At 35.4% G+C, this 7,359-nt stretch overlaps 2 long non-coding RNA genes across 2 annotated transcripts; both read right to left on the bottom strand.

The window, feature by feature from the left end:
- Positions 1–1,773: 1,773 nt before the first annotated feature.
- On the bottom strand, positions 1,774–2,733 carry LOC128285271 (uncharacterized). Its single transcript, XR_008275737.1, has 2 exons — positions 2,612–2,733; positions 1,774–1,964 (listed from the first exon to the last, which is right to left on the bottom strand). It is a non-coding gene; the product is annotated as an uncharacterized LOC128285271 (long non-coding RNA).
- Positions 2,734–6,138: 3,405 nt separating this feature from the next.
- Positions 6,139–7,079, bottom strand: LOC108479048 (uncharacterized). Its single transcript, XR_001870395.2, has 2 exons — positions 6,744–7,079; positions 6,139–6,553 (listed from the first exon to the last, which is right to left on the bottom strand). It is a non-coding gene; the product is annotated as an uncharacterized LOC108479048 (long non-coding RNA).
- Between the last annotated feature and the right edge of the window lie 280 nt (positions 7,080–7,359).

Raw genomic sequence — 7,359 nt, 5'->3', positions numbered from 1 at the left:
AATTATTTGACTAGCAGACACTTGTAAAATGTGCATTTGTAAACAATGATATAATTTTTAATTAATTACATTTAATATTCGGATAGCCATTGCATAACCATGAACAAGAATAGGTCAGGAAAGGCAAATGCACCCTACTTACAAAGAACACCCAGGAGATTGCCACAAGAAATTCGACCCTTTACATACTACTCAGTAGTTTCAAAAGTGCCTAAAGAAAAGGAACCATGTGAGTAAAATGTTTTCATGCTTTGTATTTTGAGAAACAATAGAGTTACAACTTATCATGGGAAATCAAATGAAGCTGTTACTTGACAACTAAGTCTTGAGCAAGACCAATTAGTTGGACCTCTGAGTCAGGAAATATTACTTGATAAGCAAGGATAGCCTCTGCAAACCCACAAACCCTTGATTATAGATAATTGAAAACAAGATATTCTTCATTAATCTATCTAGATGGTAGTTTTCCTCCCTCCCCACACCCCAAGCCTCCTTTTCATTTGAGGAGAAGTTAGGAAGGCCAATCCAACAAGCCATATATAAAGAAATTAACAAAATGCTAGTTTATTCCCAGATTGGTTATGGTCCTGCATGTGTTGTGGATATACCATACCTCTTATGAGCATCCTGATATTTGGCTTTCGTGAGCTTACTGATTAATGACTCTCTTGAGCTTCTCAATAATTGGCTCTCATGAGCTTCCCGATTTATGGCTCTTATGAGCTTTCCAATATACAGCTCGATTAAGCTTCCCGTTACATGGCTCGAAAGAGCTTTCTGTTTACATACTCTCATGGGTATACCTTTATATGAATTAATACATTACAGATTTGTACACCTCGTGTGTACTACCCGTGTATCCAACGATATTCTAAATGGTTCAACAGGCTAAGTTCTGATATGAGACATTCTGAGTTCGAAACAAACTATTAACGGTATATACTTAGAAATACATGGAAATGATATTACATGATATATTGAAACATGAGAGGGATGATACATGTATGTGAAACTTACCTAGTGATTATGTACATCCATGTTTATTGGTTATTGAAAGTGTTACATGGCTAACATGTTGAGGATATGTGTTTAAGCATTTGACAAAAATAATTTGGATAAGTTTTGTATGCTTACCTTAAATGCAATTGAATGGTAAATTAATTTCCATGTTATATAGACTTACTAAGCGTAAATGCTTACTTTGTTTTATTTCTCATGTTTTATAGTAAATCAAAAGCTCATTTTGGTTGGAAGCTGGTTAGAGCAGATTCACACTATCAGCGGCCCATTTTGGTATAAATAGTAAATTAATTTTGGTTAAAATGGCATATATAGGTTTGTAACACCCCAAACCCGGCCCAGACGTTATGGCCGGATCCAACATGCCACATCAAAGCGTTCAAAACATTTTATATTGTTGATCCAAAAAAACCTACTTAGCGTTTTAAAAGATAATTTCATTATAGGTTAAAGTGAATAGAAGCTGTGCACCAAGTAGGAAACCGGAAAAGAGGAGGTGAGTCTATCGGACTACTTAAGAACCAAGCTCCCTTCGGATCCAATCCTAGACATGCACATCGCTATTGCCACACCTTAACGTCATGTATATTTCTAGGAAACCGATTTGATTAAGTCATTTTTAGGAAAAGTGATTAATTTTGGAAAATACTTTCATTGCGGAAGCTTTGCTTGTTGTCGTGTTATTTTGAAATCAATTGTTGTTTTTTTTTTTTGAAAACGCGCCCTAAAGCTATCCAATTTCAACAGTTAAAATAAGTAATACCTATCTTAGTAATACATATTAAAACCATCAAAAATAATTAAGAGGCCTTATTACATTTACAAACCCAAACCTCAACGTAAATAATAGGATGTCTAGTTCACCAGAAGAAAACCAAACTTTCAGAACGGGTGGCCACTCCGAATTCCCTCACAGCTCCAAGCCCACTATGATTGGGGATTTCCTGCGTGGATGAAAATAAAAGGGGTGAGTTTGGGGAAACTCAGTGTGTAAGGAAAACTCATTCAAAGCCCAAGTCAGCTCAAGCCTATTGGGCCTAAGCCCATTCAGTAACAAAGTGGTCTTGGACCGAGCCCTTTTCAGATTACAATAAACTGGGCCTTAGCCCCTTATTCAGATAATAGTATGGCCCATAGGCCCATTTCAAAATACATGCAACATCAATAATATATGCAAGCCCATTTGGGGAGACTACTCAACCTACCAGCCACTACACTCCACCCGTACCAGCCCTACACTCCATGTGGGGAATAGCTCAACCCACCCAGCCCAACACTCCACAGATTGCGGCCTTGTCGCTCGATTAAAAGAATTGAGGCAAAGCCTCCAAGACGTGGACAAGCCACTTTCAGTACTTCCTCCGTCAATATCCCAATCCCATGCATCAGATAATAACAACATGGCATGCAGTAAATAACAACAGTCAAACATGCATTTAGGTCAATTTAACCCTCGGTAATTTATCTACTAGGGGTAAAACTATAAATTTTCTACTTTTAAAGGTATTTCAGTAATTTATCTATTTTAGGGTTTTTCATGCATATTCCTACTTTTCACGTACTAACGTAATCACGCATCGAGGGTTCTTACCGAATTGGGCCCGTTGGCCCATCATTCCAATTTTGGCCCATTAAGCCCAAAAATATCGAGGGCACAGAAATCATGCACTTTGCAGTCCAAATTTTGCAGCTTACCAAAAACATTAATCGATTTACCTCACGAGCATTCGCTTTTCGCAAATCTACAAAATACCGGTTTTCGCATTTCGCTTTTCGACTTTTACCGATCCGACTAAGAAAGAGGGTGTTAGTTACACACTGTTTATGACGATATCTTGACGAGATCCACACACGAACCGCCTACAATTGGATTACTAACACGTTAATCTAACTATTCAAATACTGAATTACGATTAAACCCTTACAATATTCGGCCAACCACACCTACAGATCAGAGTAAGCTTATAAGAATTCAATAAGCAACTCATTAACAAATTTTTGTCAGTGTTTACCACATAATCATAATTTCACTGCAAGCTGTCTTCTTGAGCAACAGTCACCAAATCATTTATAACTGGAGCTACGAAACTCCAAATCAAGTTCCATTAATTTCCCCTGAAAATAGACTCATATATCTTCTATCCATAAAATTTTCAGAATTTTTGGTTTAGCTAATCAATACCAGATTTTTCTAAAAGTTTCCCATGTTTCACTGTTTGACTAATCTGACTACTCTTCATTACGAATCAAATTTCTCATTATACAGAATTCAAAATATGTTCTCGTTTATTCCACTTGAAACTAGACTCAATAAGCTTTAATTACATAATTTATTCAGCATCTAATTTATCTCCCACAATTTATGGTGATTTTTCAAAGTCACGTTACTGCTGCTGTCCTAAGCAGATTTATTACCAAATCACTCTTTCACACCTAACTTGCATGCTTGTTATTTAAACATGTATATCACCAATCAATCATCACATATCTATGATTTTACTTAAGTATAATCTCCATTTCATCATTTTAAAGCACAACATGTTAGCCGATTTTTCCCCTTAGCATCTAAGGCACATGCATGCTCATTTGTTTGGCTCAACTTCACCTATCTTCCATTTTTCATCAAAAGAACATGAAACAACAACCATTTCCTTCATTTTAATTCATGACTAAATGCTCACAACACAACTAAAACCAAAATATGCTTCAAGAGTTAAGGTAGAATCAAGAAGAACTCATGAACATCAAGATAGAAGCAAACTACCATGAACTTACCTTCAATTTTCTTCCCCAAGTGACCGAACATTCAAGAGCTTTCTCCTCTCCTTTCTCTTCTCTAAATTTCGCTATGATGAACAAAGATGGACAAAACTTTGTTCTTTTCACCCCTTTTTCTTTTAATAAAATTTCATATTTCATCCATTTAATTCTTTAATACAAAAGACATGAAATGCCCATCATGGAACATTTACCTAAACCATTATCATGGAACATTTACCTAACCCATTATCATGGAATATTTACCTAATCCATTATCATGGAACATTTACCTAACCTATTATCAATTTGTACCATGAATTATGAATATCAAGTGTTCATATTGTCTACAACAACATGATGGCTGGCCACTTCATGTAAAATGGGAGGTTTGTCATGCAAATCCTCCTATTTTGCACTCCTATTTATTTGGCCACTTCAATTTAGCCTATAGCATTTTCAAACATTTTCACATAGGTTCTATTTCATAATTTCACCCCATTTTTCTTATGGAACAAAAATTAACTAAAATTGCCGGGTTCTATCTTAAGCTTGGGCCTTCTAGAGGCCCACTAACATAATTAAACCTATGCCAACATTCACAGAATTCCCGAAAATTGAGGCGTTACAAGGTTAATTTGGCCAACGTTGGCATATATACATTTTGTTGAGATTAGTCATTTGTATGGCTTGTATTTGGTATAAATTTACATATTTGAGTATTTGGTCAATTTGGTAAGTATGGATTCTTGGATATATGTGGTATTATGTCATGTATAAGATTTGGGTTTGGCTTGGTGGATTGCCTTGATATAGATTGTTGATGTCCAAAAATGTTTGGTTAGATTGTTGGCAAATTGGGTGAGAAATGTGGCTTGGAAATGGCCTATTTTTGTCCACACGGGTAGAGACACGAGCTTGTGTCTCAGCCTATGTCCCTTGTATCTTTTAATTTGCAAAACAGAATGCTCACACGACCTAACACATGGGCGTGTGGCTTGGCCGTGTGACCCAAGTTAGAAAGCTTATAAGTGTGTCCCTATTTCGAATGCCCACACAGCATGAGACATGGGCGTGTTTATTGACCGTATGAGACACACAGCCTGGCCACACGGGCATGTGTCTCCTGCACCTTTGAAAAATTTTAATGTTTTCCAAAAAATTCTTTAAGTACTCGATTTAATCTCGACTTGTTTCTAATGTGTATTTTAGGCTTCGAGGGCTCACATAAGGGACATTATGCTTGGTTTTGATTGGTTTCTGATATAAATGCTATATGATATGAAATATCTGTTTATTTGTTCTGTAAATTTCGATAATGCTCTGTAACCCTGTTTCGACGATAAATACGAATTAGGGGTGTTATAGAAATATCACTTAAGTCAAAGATATTAACTGCTAGTTTTAAAGACTTCCAGTAATTAGAAGTTCAATTTTTTAAAGAATTTTTTAAAAAAAAAACAAGAGAGAGAAAGAATGAAGTCATTTACATCCCTTTGCTGATGCATTTCATGTGGAGTAAAGCCATACATGGTAATTTAGTTTTTAAGCTCCATTTTGACAGAGCACAACCAGCTAGATAATTCAATCTGACAGATTGCGGTACAAACCTGGTAATTTAGTTTTTAAGCTCCATTTTGACAGAGCACAACCAGCTAGATAATTCAATCTGAAAGATTGCGGTACAAACCGGAAAATCCAACTGCTTCAAAAGCACTGCAGCTTCAGCTCAAGCTTGAATGGGTTCAGAGCCTGAGATCAGCTCTCCCCGAGAAGGTAATTTTCAGAAAAACATTAAAAATTTTCTTTTATCTGCAATAAATCACCATACATGCATAAGGCAAAGACCAGACGTACGTGCAAGTTTTTTACTATTATATCAATCGCTTCTTAGGTGCTTGTTTACAGTCCTGAAATGACGAATCTCCATATGCCTGGCAAGAAAACAATGGTGTGTGTTAAATCTTTTGAACAGAAAATTTTGACATAAAAGCAAAATTATGTAGAAAACAAAGTGTTAAAATTTAAAAAATAGAAGAAAACAAACAAGGTAAGCAACAATGACCTTAAAAATTGGCTTTAAATCTTAGGGCTGCTGTCACATTATTCACTAGCCACCACGTAGATTTAACAGTCTTTAATAACTGAACTTGAAGCAGAAGTTACGTGTCCGGTGCAACTTTTCTATGTGTTCTCTCTTCTCAAAAAGAGAAGTGTTGATCCCATCACTTTTAGATTGCACTGACATTATCTACAATTATAAAAATGTAAAGAAGGAAAAAATTTCAGCTTTGAGTAATTCCCTTTTCCTCGTTTCTTAATACATTATTCGAAAAATTCAACTAAAACTGACATGAAGAATATTCCAACACACCTGGTCAAGCAGATGTTCCATATTTGATTACTTTTCATCCTGTTAAAATCAAAATTCCAGTACAAGACACAGTGCTTGTGAACAAACTTCAAAAGTCCAGATAACTTGATCGAACAAACAACAGTTGCTACCACATCAAAAATCTTGCTGAATCAAAAGGAAATAACAAAATATCTACGAACAGATATAATATTGACAAACCCTATAGTTTTTCCCAAACTACGATTCTACTAGCAGTGGCGGATGAATTGAAACAAGTTACCGTTTAATTGCATCCGTGGTACTGATAAACTACTTGTAATTCTTGTAAACCAGCATTTGAAAGTCGGTATCAATCTTCTTAATTTCGGCTGCCATTTCAACATGCCTCTGACGAAGCGCTTCCAAATTCGACGTCCGTATCTATACATTTCAATCCAATCCATGTTTTAAGGTATCAAACCCTCCGAATCAACTATAAATCCAACCAAAAACATGAATAATCTAATCTAATCGACGAATTCCATTCCGAACAATCGATTTCTATAAATATAGCATTAGAATTCAGTAAAATTCCAATCCGTAATTCAGATCAAAACTATTTGGAACGTACCAGGAGATTCATGTACTGATCGACATTGAAAGAAGCAGTTTCGATAGCGTCTAAGCTACCGTGGTTGGAAGGAGAGTCATTTGTCGAAGAAGGATCTGGAGAGTATAAGCTCGATAGCAGATGTCTCATTTTCTTCGCCTTGTCATCCAAAGGAATTCTCACTTGACTGAGCTGAACTGAACTGAACTCCGACTCCGAATCTCACTTGACAGCAGCCGCCATTCCTCACCTTAAATGCTCCGAGTTCTCATAAAATATAATTAAAACTGCTCTCTTTTAGAATTTATTTTTTTTTGTAAGAATTTGGCAAATGTCTCGATTGGTGATTTCATAATCGAGAACATGCCTCAATGGGTGATTTATAAATTTTATATAAAATTAATAAATTAAATATAAATGTTTCTTATGTATTATTTTTCATTTTTTTAATTGTCCACAATATTTATGATATTGACATTGATTGGGTTGTCTTGATATTTCATGGCATATGGATAGGAAAATAAAAATGTAGGTTGGAAAGACTACATTTCTATTAAATAACAATTGATGTTATACACATTATTAAATCGATAGTAAATATATTATAGAAGTATTTATATTAACAGTTGAATTGTAT

Source organism: Gossypium arboreum, chromosome 12 (assembly GCF_025698485.1).
Source record: "Gossypium arboreum isolate Shixiya-1 chromosome 12, ASM2569848v2, whole genome shotgun sequence".
Lineage (NCBI taxonomy): Eukaryota > Viridiplantae > Streptophyta > Magnoliopsida > Malvales > Malvaceae > Gossypium > Gossypium arboreum.
Note: the sequence above shows the minus strand (reverse complement) of the source record. Positions and strands in the feature narration are given on the sequence as shown.